Source organism: Xiphophorus maculatus, chromosome 24 (genome assembly GCF_002775205.1).
Source record: "Xiphophorus maculatus strain JP 163 A chromosome 24, X_maculatus-5.0-male, whole genome shotgun sequence".
NCBI lineage: Eukaryota > Metazoa > Chordata > Actinopteri > Cyprinodontiformes > Poeciliidae > Xiphophorus > Xiphophorus maculatus.
The window spans coordinates 12,413,393-12,427,667 of NC_036466.1; the positions used below are offsets into that span (position 1 = coordinate 12,413,393).

Below are 14,275 nucleotides of genomic sequence, written 5' to 3' on the forward strand. Positions count from 1 at the left end.
AATCCAGCATTTCAAGTGTTTTTTCAGCTGCAGCTGATCGAGCATTCACTAGTTATAAGCAATAAAATGTTTATTTTCTTATTTAATGAAAGGAATTTAATTATTTGTTGCATTTTAATGTGTTTTTAATATTGTATAAAGTAAGGTTAAGTAGTAAAATAAAAAAATCAACAGAATGTGATAATTCTGTTATCCGATTAATCGATTAATCGTCAGAATAATCAGTTATTAGAACAGTTGTTATCCTCAGTTCTACTAACTAATATCCAAGTTGAATCCAAACATATTTTCCATCAATTATCACCAGATAAGAATCTATGCAAATTACAAAAAATTGACTGGATGATAAATTGTCCCGATAATTATTGCGATACATAATAATGTTGATGTTTCCTTTTGCAAACATTAATAAACTTTATTTTTATAAAGACCAGCTAACACTAGAACTGGGAAATATTACAACCAAAATCAATAAAACTAAACAAAACAGAAACTATAAATAAAACAGAGTAAGACTTTGTAAACAAAATCACCCTTCAGAAAATATTAATAATAATATACTTCTTCGGGGTGCACTAACTTTTTAGCATTTTTTTTTCCTAATTATAATTTCCAAACTTTTTTTAAAAATGATTTTTACTTGCTAAATAAACACACAATATTTTAATGAAATAAGCAAAGTAGTCAAGATTTCTGTAAAAACAAATACAAAGAAGGTCTTCAATGTTTGCTAACTTATAAAAACAGCAAACCATATCTTGACTTTTTCAAAAAATAAATTACCAGTACATTTTCCAAGATTTTAATTGTATCTTTTTTGAACAGACTCGGTAAAAATTTCACCAACATCGATTCTAAATGTTTCTGAGCCAAGGACCGCCCAAAATTGTTCCGAGGGCTGCAAATGGCCCACGCGCCTCACTTTGGACACCCATAAAATAAACAAGTAGAACCATGAAATATTTACCAACTTCTTGGATTAACAAATGTTGACATTTCTCCATCAGTTTGACTGAAAACGCGTCAAAACGGACCTCCAAGTCCTGGGTGTCTGTGTTTCTGAGAACCTGTCTGCGTCGTCCTGAAGGAGCGACTCGGGGAAATTGGCCTTATTCCCCACACACTCGCAGGGAAGTGGCAATTAAAGCGCTGATTAATGTGAGGCCACTCTTGAGCACAACTTGGTAGGGGGCCGACAGAACAGTGGGGAGACGGGGAGATAATTCAGAAATCTCCTGACCTTGTGCTTATTATCTCCGGTTAATGACTGCTGCTGGCCTCTTGATGGGAACCTGGTCAACCTGCCGGCTTCGTTTTCCTTATTTGGTGTGTTTTCCTGGTTCTGGATCCTCAGGAGTATTAATCTAATTTGTTTGTCTCGTCCTCTCAGGCCCGTTTCTTCCAAACGCAAAACGTTCCTTTGTTTCCGTCACTTACAACCGAACCTATTGCAGCTTAAAAATATAAAATAATCAATATATTTTGCATGATTAGCTGTGACAGAAGGCCGTCTGGTCCTTTCTTTGTGATAGACTCTCGTTTTCATATTGGAAAGTTTTGCTGCTAAAAGATGAAATATGACTCCACAACATTCAACGATCTTTATTTTTTGTGTAAGAGTTTTCATAAAAGTACTATTTCATTCTCCAAATACGATAATTTTATTCTCATTATGATTTTTAGTCCGTGATATTACAACTTTATCCTGGTAAATAACTTTATTCTTGTAATTTAACTTTGATTTTGCCTCGCCTGGTGTTAATGTTGTTTTTAGGTTAAATTTTCCATCAGATTGATCTTTGGAAACAAGATCTGGACTTTGACTAGGCCAGATTCGGGCCTCCCAGACCTCTGATGAATTCCAGCTGTTATATAACATTGAAGTTAATGGATTTCTAAAAGTTAGATTTATTAAGATCTACCTTGAAACCTTTTACCGCCCATATAAGGCTTTGATATGTAAATTCGGAGATTACTGAGGGAATTACTACATTGCCCAGAGTGCATTTCTTCCTGTGAAAGACTTCAAAGCCTCCAAACTGGAGGCTGTTTAGATGAAGAGACGCTTGTTGTCAGCTGCTTGATTGATTCCTATTGATCCATAATGTGATCAGATTCTTGATGGTGGAGGTCCGACCTGAGGCGGCGGCCAGAACCGGCTCGGTTTGAACCCAAATGGGAGCTGACACGCATTGCTAAAGATGCCAATGCTAATTAATTAGCATCTCATTTTGACCCGACAGGAAGCGGTGCTTGCGTCTCGATGCCATTTCCCCTCCAGGCTCCGTCAGGGTCAGAATCGCCTCGTAAACGGAGGAGGGCAGGCGCGGTCCTTGTTACCGCCGGCGACCGCGGCGCCGTCCCGGCTTCGGAGCAGATCAAAAGGCGACTTGAAGCGCATCTCGGCGGAGTTATTAGCATGTTGACGCCTCTGATTGAGACGGGAAGGAGGTGGAGAGGTTAAAACCGCTCCAGTAATGGCCCCCGCGGCGGCAAAACAACCGGCTGCTGCGACGATTTCACCATGCTCGTCTTCACTGCAGCTGCAGGGCGGGTTGCTCAACTTATTTTGGTTGCAAAAATAATGAAAGTGACAAAACACTTTAATATATTCAGCAGCGGCATAAATGGGTCGCAAGTTCACTCAGGAGAATAAAATCCAACTCCAATTATGCTTATGGTACTTAAATGTAGCAATCTGCTTAAAAAAAACACAAGTTTCAATGTAATAATATAGATTTAGGCGTCTGGACACAATGCCTGAGTGGAAAGACAACAGCAGGGGAGAAGCTGTTAATCAGTGTGAGAGGTCAGAAGGTCGTTTCCATGTCAGTCTGTCATTCTGCACAGAGAGAGAAGAGAGGTTTATTTAGATGGAAAACACTGAAGGAGACGGCGGCCATCTTTAATCATGAAGGAGACGGCGGCCATTTTTAATCATGAAGGATATGGCGGCCATCTTTAATCATGAAGGAGACGGCGGCCATCTTTAATCCAGCCTTCATTTCTGATTCTCATCAAAACCAACAGGCAGTTTAATGTTCTAAGATTATTCACAACATTTTAGGTTATAAAGGAACTGGATGGATATACGCCATCCAACCAACCATCCAACCATTCGTTTAGCATCCATCCATTCAACCGTCCATTTTTGGTCAGATGTGATTAGCATCCATCCAACATCCATCCATCCATTATCCATTCGTCCAATTGTCCATCATTCCACCAATCATCTTCTGTCCATCCATCCATCCATCCATCCATCCATCCATCCATCCATCCATCCATCCATCCATCCATCCATCTGCCATCTTGTATCTTCCTTGTTTCCTCCTCCATGTTTAAAGCCCGACTTCAGCAGAATCATTTTCCACAAACTTGTTTTTATAAATGTATAAAATCATCTAAAGTTTCTGTAACCCCTGAGGAACATTTAGAACCGTTAGCTGCTGAAATGCGACACCGTTCTGTGGTTTCCAGCAGAGTGTTTGTTGGCAGCATCGTGTCCTGAAGCTCCTACAGCTGTTAGTGTTGCACTGAATCTGAATACATGCAGCTGAAACATTTAAACTCTGAGTGTTGGAGGGATTCAGGTACACTGGAGAAAAACACCCAGCAGTACAATCCTCCGTTTCCCCACTTCTTCTCTTTGGTTTTCATAAACCCCTCCGGTTTCCCACTGGCTCCACTCTGCTTTCCTCTTCCCCAGCAGTTTACATGCAAACAAACGGAAAGCTACAGCAAACCTCCAAGGTGGAAACGACGAAAGCCAGAGGAGCAGAACTGATGGGTTTGATCAAATTACGGCGCCGCTTTCCCAGTCTCGAGACCTCAACGTTTGAACTTTATCTGCGGCGATTCGCTCCGCATGTTTCCAGGTCTGCAAACGAAATGAATTGATATGACGGTTGAAATCGGGTCGACAACAACAACAAAACAAAGCATTTTCCTTGACTTCAGGGGAACTTTCTGCATGTTTACCTGTTAGCTCTTGATTTCTTGGATCAGACAAAGACTCCCAACATTTGTTGCAAATTAAGTCTTGAAAGAGAGAAGGCACCTCTAAGCTGCAGGCTGCGGGGCGTTTGGGGGTGCAGTAGGTAGATTGGAGCGCCCCACCGCTGCCGACCGCACCGCCGCAGTCAGATACTGTGGCTTATTGGATCCAGGCTCTGCGGATTTGGGGGAGCGAGGCTCGGCTCGCCCGCCCAGTCAAACCACAACAGAAGACACGAAAACAAACTTCTCAGAATAGCTGTCCTCTCCGTACTTTGGCTGCCGGTTCAAAGATCTGCGGGGAGATGTTTGATGTTTGATCTCCGTTCAGCAATCAGAGGAAAGTTTAGCTTTCTAGTGGCCCCAGAAGGCGGCGGGGAAAGGTAACGTCTCACATTTTACCTCAGAGAAAACCTGAGGCGACTTCTGGACTGCAGTCATTAAAGAAAAAGCTTTCAAAACCAACCTGTGCAAGAGTAATTACCCCCTAAATTTAACAACTTTATTTTGCTTTAACTTCTAATGAGTCTTTTCTATCATTGCTGCGTTTGCATTGATCATAAAATTGCACAAACTGGAATAACAAAATAACTAAACAGTTTTTGGTACGTTTTGGGGCTAGAATGAGGTGGTTTTGGGGGGATTTTGGCATAAACAAGTCATGTTAACAGCATCTGGATGTTACTGCTGGTGGAAACGACAAAGAAGACAACAGGAAGTGGTAGTAAATTGATGGAACTGCATGTTTTTTAATTACTTATTGCATGAAAAACTTATTTACTTGTGATTTTAATTGTGTTTAATTGAAATTGTGTTTTTTAGTGCTCTGCTAGCTGTAGAGTAGCACAGCTAGCAGAGCCTCATGGAGGTTTGATTGACAGCACTAAGACCCTCCTCTTGGCTCTGATTGGTTGTTTCTAGATAGCTCTGGGAGAAGGCAGAGTTGCATATTTTTTCACAGATTCTCTTTCTCATACCAAACTGTCACGAGACAGTGACACTTTTTTGTGAAAGTGATATCAAAATATTACTTTCCACCATTATGGTGGGATTTTGACCCACTCTGCTTTGCAGAATTGATTTAATGCAGATAAATAGAACAGTTTCTGATTGCGCCTACTTCATGCTGCCAGATCGGTACTATTTCCTACACATTGATCCAAGGTCAGACTGTGATCTGTCCTGGTTGTTGGTTAGTTTTCCAAACATGTAGGTTAATTCCCTTTTCACATCAAATCAAGCTGTTTCTATCTCTAAATCAGCTCAGATTGTGTTAAATTTGTTTGATCTTAAACATTTACGTACAACAAAAGAATCAAAAAGTAGAAATCTGTAAATGCTTTTTGACTGACTCCTGTATTAATGTTTAAATTCCTACATTTTGCACCTGGACGCCCTAATAGCAGAGCTGCAAACGCTCCAGTTTAATATCTTGTAAATCACTAGAGAAAGTACTAAAAGATTCATAAACCAAAAAAAAAAATGGTAAAAAAGTTTTACCTTTAGTTTCCGATATTTGAATAGTTCTTAAAAATCGTTCTGACTCAAAGGTTTCTATATCCAGGCATGAAATTATTCATTTATAATTCATTAATTGCATTAATGTAGTGGCTGTGAATTATGCATCATCATCCTAACTTATTAATGGGCCGACTCTCTGCTGTAACAATAATAAATATGAAATTAAAAGAATAAGAGTAAAAGACGGCAAGTAAGTGGAACGTTTGTAAGAGTTAAAACAAAGATGTAATAATTTCCAGAAATATGTCTGGAGAACTTTATAATGAAGAGTGGGTCTTCTGGGGAACGCAGCTCCAAAACTTAGCATGATCAAAGCTGCGTTCACAAACACAGCCGGCCAGGAAGTGTTGAACAGCTCAAAGATTTGCATATGTTTTCATTTTCCCAATGAAAAATAGATAGTTGGATGAGAGACTGGAGTCGTCTTTGTTGGCTGAATTAAACCACCTGTGACCAAGAAGCTGCAGGAGAACAACCAGCTGCTGGATTTCTAATTGGCTTTAATGTTAGGACAGAAAAATAACGTTTTATATTTTATGACCCAATTCTATGAGTGTTTTCATGAAAAATTATGAGAAAAACTGACAAGATTATAGTTAAAAATTATATTTCCTTGCTAAGTAAATCTAATTAACACATTTTATTGCAAACAATTAACACTTTATTATGCATTTATTAACCCGTAACTCCAAAAACCCTGTAAAATATATTTATTCATTAGATATTTAGCTTTAAATGATATTAAAATTGCTTATAATAGAAAAGATATTAAGCCATGTCAGGTAAATAGAAAGACAAACACATATGTATTTATTAGTTGGGTATTTTGCTTTAAATTATATATTAGTACTTCATAACAGAAAATTATGTGTTATTATGCGTTTATTAAGCTCTAACTGAAAAGTAAAGACTAACACACTTGAACATGTATTTATTAGCTTTTTTCCTTAACTATTACCAATTTTATTATTAACAAATAACATTTTATTATACATTCATTAACCTTTAAGTACGAATTCATAAGACTATAACACTATTTAATAGTTTTATAGTTTTTATAGTATTTAATCCTCATGTATATCAGCTGTTTATCCTTGCAAATATAGTTTATTACAGCAAAATAAGCTTTAATATACATTTATTAGCTTGTAACTAATACTTATAAAGAGTAATACACTCGGAATAGGTATGTATTAGCTGGATATCTTTATTTAAAATGTATAATTATTCTTTATTACAGAAAAATATGCTTTAATATACATTTATTAAGCTATAACTAATAATTATAAAGACTAAAACACTTTAATGTATATTTATTAGTTGGGTATTTTTGCAAAATGTCTTGCATGCCTTAAAAATACCGTAATAAAGTTAATACTTTATTTCAAGTGGTCAATATAATGAGCTTTAAGTCCTGATTTTTTTAATGCAACTTCAGTAAAGCAAGAAATATGCTAATGCTAATATAAAAACACAGAAGATGCTCCTGTCTGCTGTTATGCTTCCACGCCTCTTAGCCTGTTCTCAAGAAGAAACATGCTAATGCTAATGTTACATAGCATAAAAACAGATCCCCTCTTTTATTGTTATGCTTCTGCATCTGTTAGCGTGTTTCTGAGAAAAAAGGACATGCTCATGCTAGCGCTAATGCTATAGCTGTTCACTGTTGTTTACTAAACCGCCGATATCTGTATCAGAAGTGAAAGTAGTGATTCGATGCATCTCTATTTCCAATCCACTGTATTTAGCACATATCTTAGTAGTTATTTTACGTTTCCTGATTCATTTTTGCATCGTAATTTAAAGCCCAAAATGTCCCGAGGCGTGACTACTTAGCATTAACGTCCATCTGTTTTTGTTTGGTAAATATATTCATGTATATTTTTGTGTTTCAGTGATGCAGCTTTAAGATATTTGAGCAGAAGATAATGGAGTTAAACAAACAGCAGAGACACTGATGTACATTATGAGAACATGAATGCATAATTAGCCCGGCCAGCCATTGGCATATTGTAATTAATGTGCTGCCTGTACGTTGAATCAGTCAGCGGCTCGCTCTAATTTGGGCGTATGGCGGCGGATCAGATCCTGGGATAATTGTGGGCGAGTCCGGTCCCTCTCTCTCCCTCTCCTGAGTCTCCAGAGGACGTTAAAAACCGTAACTCCCCCCTTCGTCATCTGAACATGTGCCCTGCAGAGATCAGGACGGGAAAAAAAGTGTTTTACATTCACAGATGATCCTAATTTGGTGTGGTTTGGAGTGTAATTTAGATCAAACACAGCCATGTAAATGAGTCAAGGTTTTCATAATTAGGTGGCTCAGCAGAGGGGTGGAGAGCGAGAAGGAGAAGAACCCGGACCACATCAGTGGGAGCGGCGGCCCGTCCAGAAACGGGTCGCTCCCAGCGGCGCGCGGCGACAAAACGGGTCGCTCTGCGCCGCTTTGAGCGCTGGCCTGCTGCCAGGCGTCGGGCCTGAAACACTGCGGCTGAAGTTTGGATTCAACTGAAGACGCAGATTCACAAAATGCAGAATAAAATCTGAATTCATCCCAACTGGGACTTTATTTATCTCACATGTGACAAACGCAAAGTCTGATTAGTTTAATCGGGATTTAATGCCACACAAAAAAACCAAAATCAAAAGTGAGGAGGAGAGGATTCATGTTTTCAACAATTTCAACAATATTTTTAAAAAAAATCATAATGTGGAGTCGATCTGCGTTATTATTATGGCAGCATCTTTCTATGGGGATAGTTTCCGTTCTCCTGGCAGCATCATGCTGTGGGCATACTTTTCTTTTCATGACAATGGCAGCAAAATACTATTGGGATACTTCATTATAATACTATATCAGTCTAAAGCTTCCCTCTCTACTGGCTGATCCTGATAACTTGCTCTAAAAGTTTTTTTTGTGAAGTTTAAAAAGTTTCTGAGGTTTATAAACTTTATCAGCTGTTGAATCTGTTTTTGGAGAAACTTGGTAAATCAGCGAAAGCCTCTTTGCTCAGCAAGTTGTTGTCGCACAAAGCTAATGTTTTGTATTAAACAAAATCTATAATAATTGAGGCTCTAGCCGTTTCCATGCCAACAGCGTGAAAGCATGCTGCAGAAAGCTGGTGACGCTCAGTTTACCAACATCAAGCTGCTTTGTCTGTGGGTCTGAAAGTACTGACAGTTTGCCGGGTTCCTCGGGCCAAAACGTGCAGAAGTTTCCGCTCCGGCTCCGCCGGACGCCAGCGAGGGGCCGGAGAGGCCACCTGCACAGAAGGTAAGCGCAACATGGCGGGATTGCGAACCTCCCCGGGGATTCTGGGACGGCCACATGGGCCGCCGGATCTGCCAGGGTGGCCCCGGCGACACCCGGCTGGGTGCCGCGCCGGGGATTAGCGCGCGGTGCCACCTAGCTGATGAAAGCGGAGCCAACAGGATTGTAGTCGGCCGCCCGCCTCCGTTTCTCTCTCTCCCACTCTCTTTTTCTCTCTCTCCACAATCTTATTAGCTCCTCTTTGTTTCTGGCAGCCATACATGCTACCATGCTGCTAGCAAAACCGCACTGCTGGCAAGCCGCAGGGAAAAGCCGGTCCAAGAAGGAGGACGTTACCTCGCTGATCCATCTGAGGAGTTGACTCCCTTCATGGGAAGTGACACCTTCTCTTGCAGAATGATTGATGGCCCACTTTTAAAATAGATCGTGATTCTTTCTGGTCCACTGAATCCCTCAGGTGGAAACTTTACTGTTCAGAAAAGCTACATTTCATTATCCAATACAATAACTCTAAAGTCAGACCTTAAGATTGTTGTGGAAAAAAGAGTTCATTATTAATTCAGTTACTTAGCAATCCACACTAGACTCCCAGTTTTAACCATTTGGAGGATTAGCAATACCACAGAAGCTAATGTTTACAGTCTTCCTGATCTGTGCTTTTTGCTTTGATAACAGCCAGTCATTAGCATGTGAAGTAGCATAGCGTGTTGGTGTTTTAGGTCCAAAGCTACATTTTTGCATGAATATTTCAGATGAATATTTTGTCGAAATATGTGATACAATAGAAATTTTCTTTTAATGTTTGAGAAACAGTTTAAGGATTAGCAGAAGCTAAAATCTGCAGTCTTCCTGATCAACGCTATTTGGAAATAGCCAGCGAGTAGCATAGCATGTTGGTATTTTAGGTCCAAAGCTGGATTTTTGTATGAATATTTCAAATGAATACTTTGTCAAACAATGTGATGCAAAAATACAGTATGAACATTTATGGGAATTTGGGGGATTAGCAGAAGCTAACATCTAAAGTCTTCCTGATCTACAATTCTCACTTTGGAAATCGCTGGTCAGTAGTGCTGAGTTGAAGTTTTGGTTGTAGTTAAAAAAAATTTAGTAGTTACACATTTATGCTCTTATTTTGAAATAGATGATTTTTTTTCTATTCAAGAAACTTCATAGAGTAAATGACAAACAAACAAATGAGGCAGCAACCAGTGGTTTTAAGAACCTGAACATAGTTGAATTTAGAGCTTTAGCACTAGCTGTTGCTGAATACAATGCTAATATAGTGCATTAGAATTAGCAGAACTAATGTTTATGTTTGTATGGGTTAGCGCAGCTAACATGTTAGCAAGTGATTCCCACCAGTAAAAGCAGTTTCTGTCATTCTGTTATCTTTCCAGCTTGGCATTAGCTTAGCATATTTAAAACCTCATCTATGTTGTATAAAAACATATTTCTACTTATAATATAAAATACTTTGATAATAACCAGCGGTGTACAAACTTCCTCCAATCTGCTAATGCTGATGTTAGCTACTTTTTGGTTTAGCGCTTTAGCATTTTTGCTAACTTTGAAAACATTTACCTTCCTCTAAATAAAAATTTCAGTATAAGTTATAAATCGATAATTTACTTGTTGAATGGAGTTTGACATCTGTGTTAAAGTTTTGGTTGTCGACTGTTAATAATGGTTGAATTTAGCGCTTTAGCATTAGCATAACTAACTTTTATGATTAGTTTTTCTGGGTTAGCATAGCTAACGTTTTAGCTAGTGATTCCAGTAATAGGAGCTTCTGTTGTCATTCTGTTGTCTTTCCGTCTTGGCGTTGTGTTGACGTATTTTTTAAAAAGTACAAACTCTTCATTGTTAGTGTAATGTTTGAACACCTTCTCTGGTTACAGTAAAGCTGTTAATAGGAAGCTGGGGATTAAAATAGCTTTGCTCTGGAGGACATAATCACTTCTTGGTTTGAAGAGCGCAGCTCTTCTCCGTCACCCAGATGTATGTATGACATGTTGTAATGAAACCCTTCAAGTTACTGTGAAAATGACCTGCCATTCAAACAAATTAGATCTAAATGAAGCTTCTCGAACCCGTCCATCGCTCTCCTCGGCGCGCGCCTGCCTCTTTAATTAAAACTGTGATGTTTCTGCAGGATCCGCCGCAACCGGGACTCTCTTCTCCTTCTTTTTGATTTGGTTTGCAGTGATTTGAAGCTGGGATCCCTCAAACAGACTGGAAGTTATTTCTATATTTAGGGGAAGATTTTGATGCCAAAAACGTAAAATAGGAGCATGAAAAGAATCAGCTGCACCCAGGGCGCCACACCAAATGGGGGCGTCCTGGAGTTAGCTTTAGCTTCCTCCATGACTCAATCTCAGTACATTGTTGTGAAAAAGTATTTTTTTTAGTTATTGTTTGTTTAATGTAACAAAATGTTCCAAAACAACCTGAGTAAAAATAGAAGTTTTTAAAATTATTAACAAAAAATAATAATAATTTATCCAAATTAATTTGGTTCTATGTGAAAAAGTATTCACACCAATTATGACGGCCTTTTTGGACACTTTAAAATATTTCTAAATACTTTTAAAAATAAGAATAAAATCTACCCAAACCATCCAGTTATATGTGAAAAAGTTTCCCACCCTTGTTGACGTCTCTTTCTTGATGCACTAAAATGTTTTCAAGGTAAAAATAGTAAAAAAAAATAAGTTTTTAAATTGTTATTAATTTAAAAAGATTATCCAAACTAATTTAATCCTATGTGAAAAAAATTCACCCCTAATTGATAAATGTAAATAGATTTTGCACAATCATGGATGAACTTTTGTCCACTCTTCCTTGCAGAATTGCTTTTATTCCCACACTTTGAAGAGTTTTTGCATCATAAATGGATTATTTAAGGTCACACCAAAGCATCTCTATTGGATTCATTCCAAACTTTGACTAGGCCACTCTAAAATCTGCACTTTTGTCTGTTTAAAATAAACCATCAACTTGAGATTAAGCTAATAATTTAACGACGGTGACTCTAAATAAGCAGAATTGTGTTTTTAAATCAAATCTGACTCTGCTGGACGACCAGAAGTCACCTTGGGAGTCGGTTCCACCTTCCCTCCCTCTCTGGGTGACCCCCGGCCCTCTGCAGAGGGGACAGGCCTGCCAACCGCGCCACATGGCTTCAGGTTCGGGGGCAGCAGAAGTCCCTGCAGGGGCCCCGGAGCCCTTGTAGCCGGTAGCACCCAGTCGTCCCCGGGGAGACGGGGACATCGGGGACGGCGGCACCTCGGAGCTCTTCTCCCGGTTCTTCCCTCCACCTCGTCCTCGCTGCTGCAGGCTACGCCCGGACATGTGACAGCCTCATGCTGCATTACCCATACACCTCTCTGTCCATGTCTGCCCCGCTCAGAGCCATGTTCGCTTGTGGAGCATCAAAACTGGGACACGCGCTGCAAGAGCCCCACGCCCACAGACACCAAACCGTGGAAAATATGGACTCTGTTCATTCTGTGGGCCTGAAATCACAAAATGTTCTTTCTCACTTTGACTCAAATGCTTCAGTTTTTACATATTTTTATTACAGTTATGTTTTAAAAATGCATTAAACTGCAGTTATCTATGAGACATTACACGATAGTGGCAGCTACATGCTGTGGGGATGCAGGATTTTATTTAGTTTTTACCCCCAAATTAATTCCAAATTAGACTTAATACGACACAAAATGCACATTAATACAAATAACACACAGATTCTTTACTTCACATTTTATTTCAAACATATGATAATTAACAATGTTTGTATTTCTGATCACTACATGTAAGAATTTGAAACAAATGTACATTATTTTACATCTGTTAATTTAAATGTTTGATTCCTGATGTGTATTTAAAGGCATTAATTTAAATTTTAAAAAAACATCATGACCCACCTGCAGTACCTCCATGACCCCTCATGGGGCCGCGACCCCCTGGTTTAAAACCTCAAATTTAGAGGAATCTGATTAATACAAACTTTTTATTCGTAGAAATTCTTATAAACCATTTGCTTAACAAATATCCACCATTTTGTTCATATTTTGTATAAATCCTAATCAAATTGAAATTTGTCATTTTAATTTAAGAAAATATGAAAAAGTATAAATTTCTGGTTCTTCACAGCAATAAATCAAAATTAAAAAAATTGACCTTTATCTCACAAAAAAGAGATGAGCACAAAACTTTAAAATAAAAACTATTGAACTTAACAAAAACCACCACCTTTTGCTGATATTTTGTATAAAATCACAAAATTTTATTTGACATTTATTTATAGAAGATTTAAAAACAATTTTACTCAACTTAATCCACCTTTTTTAATAGATATTTTGTATAAAATCACAACTAAACTCATTTAAATTTATTATTTTACTTCAAGAACGTATGAGAAAAATAAGAAATTGTGTTTAGTTCTATACAAAGTCACAATAAATAACTTAAAATTATCATTTTAAGTTTTTTAAAGAACAGATACTAAAGAAGCAGAATACATATTTTTTATTTGTAGAAGATATAGAAACAATTTTATCTAAGTTAATCCAACACTTTTTATGGATATTTTGCATAAAATCATACAAATATACTGAAATTTGTCATTTTAATGCAGGATTATATGAAGAGATACATTTTGTTTGTGATTCTCTGCAGAGCAGCAATAAATAAACCTTTTATTTCACAAAAAATTACCTTCTTTTTTCTTTTTTCACCTTTTATGGGCAAAAATGGATTTTAACAAACTACTTCTACCTTTATTTTTTAAAAGCAACATTAGAAAAACACACTAGATGCATTTAAATATGTACTTTTATGAATAATTGTTTAAAACTTGAAGTAAATATGAATATTTGTAATAAAATCGTGGTGAGGACTTGGTTATGAGTATGAAATAGGTTTGCTGTACCTGCTAAAGGATCCCCTGCATGTTTAGGCGCTGGAAGTGGAGGTAAACTCGTTGTTTTTACGAGCTTTAAGGAGTCTGTAAACGGCGTCCCGGGGGAACTTTAAAGTCGCATCACTCGTGGTTTTTATGAGACGACACCAAGCGCTTCGTGATCCAATATTCCCCAAGATGAGAGTTCGTAAAAGCCTGCTTATTTGCTCTTACAAGTATTAGTTTCTGTATTAGATTCCCTCCTCAATATGGGGCTTGTTTTGAACTTTCATAGCCTGAAAAGTTGGAGGGAAAGCAGAGAAGAAGAAGGGGGTTTCCCTCCGCTGAGTTCATTAGCTCGCTCATAATCTGCCGATGCGGCGATAAAAAAACCAACACGAAGAGTCTCCCTGACACGCCATTAAACGGTGATGCATGGCAGCGCCGCTCCAACTTTCTCCAGTTGAAAGGTCAGCGCAGGACGCTGTCAGTTCGTGACGAGGCCATCTTTAATTGGAATAACCTGTTTACTCACAATAAAAGCTCCCGGATCATTTTCCCGCTCTTTTATCTCCGCGTTA

At 38.3% G+C, this 14,275-nt stretch overlaps 1 long non-coding RNA gene across 1 annotated transcript; it reads right to left on the bottom strand.

Moving 5' to 3' along the window:
* Nucleotides 1-724: 724 nt before the first annotated feature.
* On the bottom strand, nucleotides 725-4,123 carry LOC111607558. Its single transcript, XR_002752338.1, has 3 exons — nucleotides 3,982-4,123; nucleotides 3,747-3,880; nucleotides 725-2,842 (listed from the first exon to the last, which is right to left on the bottom strand). It is a non-coding gene; the product is annotated as an uncharacterized LOC111607558 (long non-coding RNA).
* Between the last annotated feature and the right edge of the window lie 10,152 nt (nucleotides 4,124-14,275).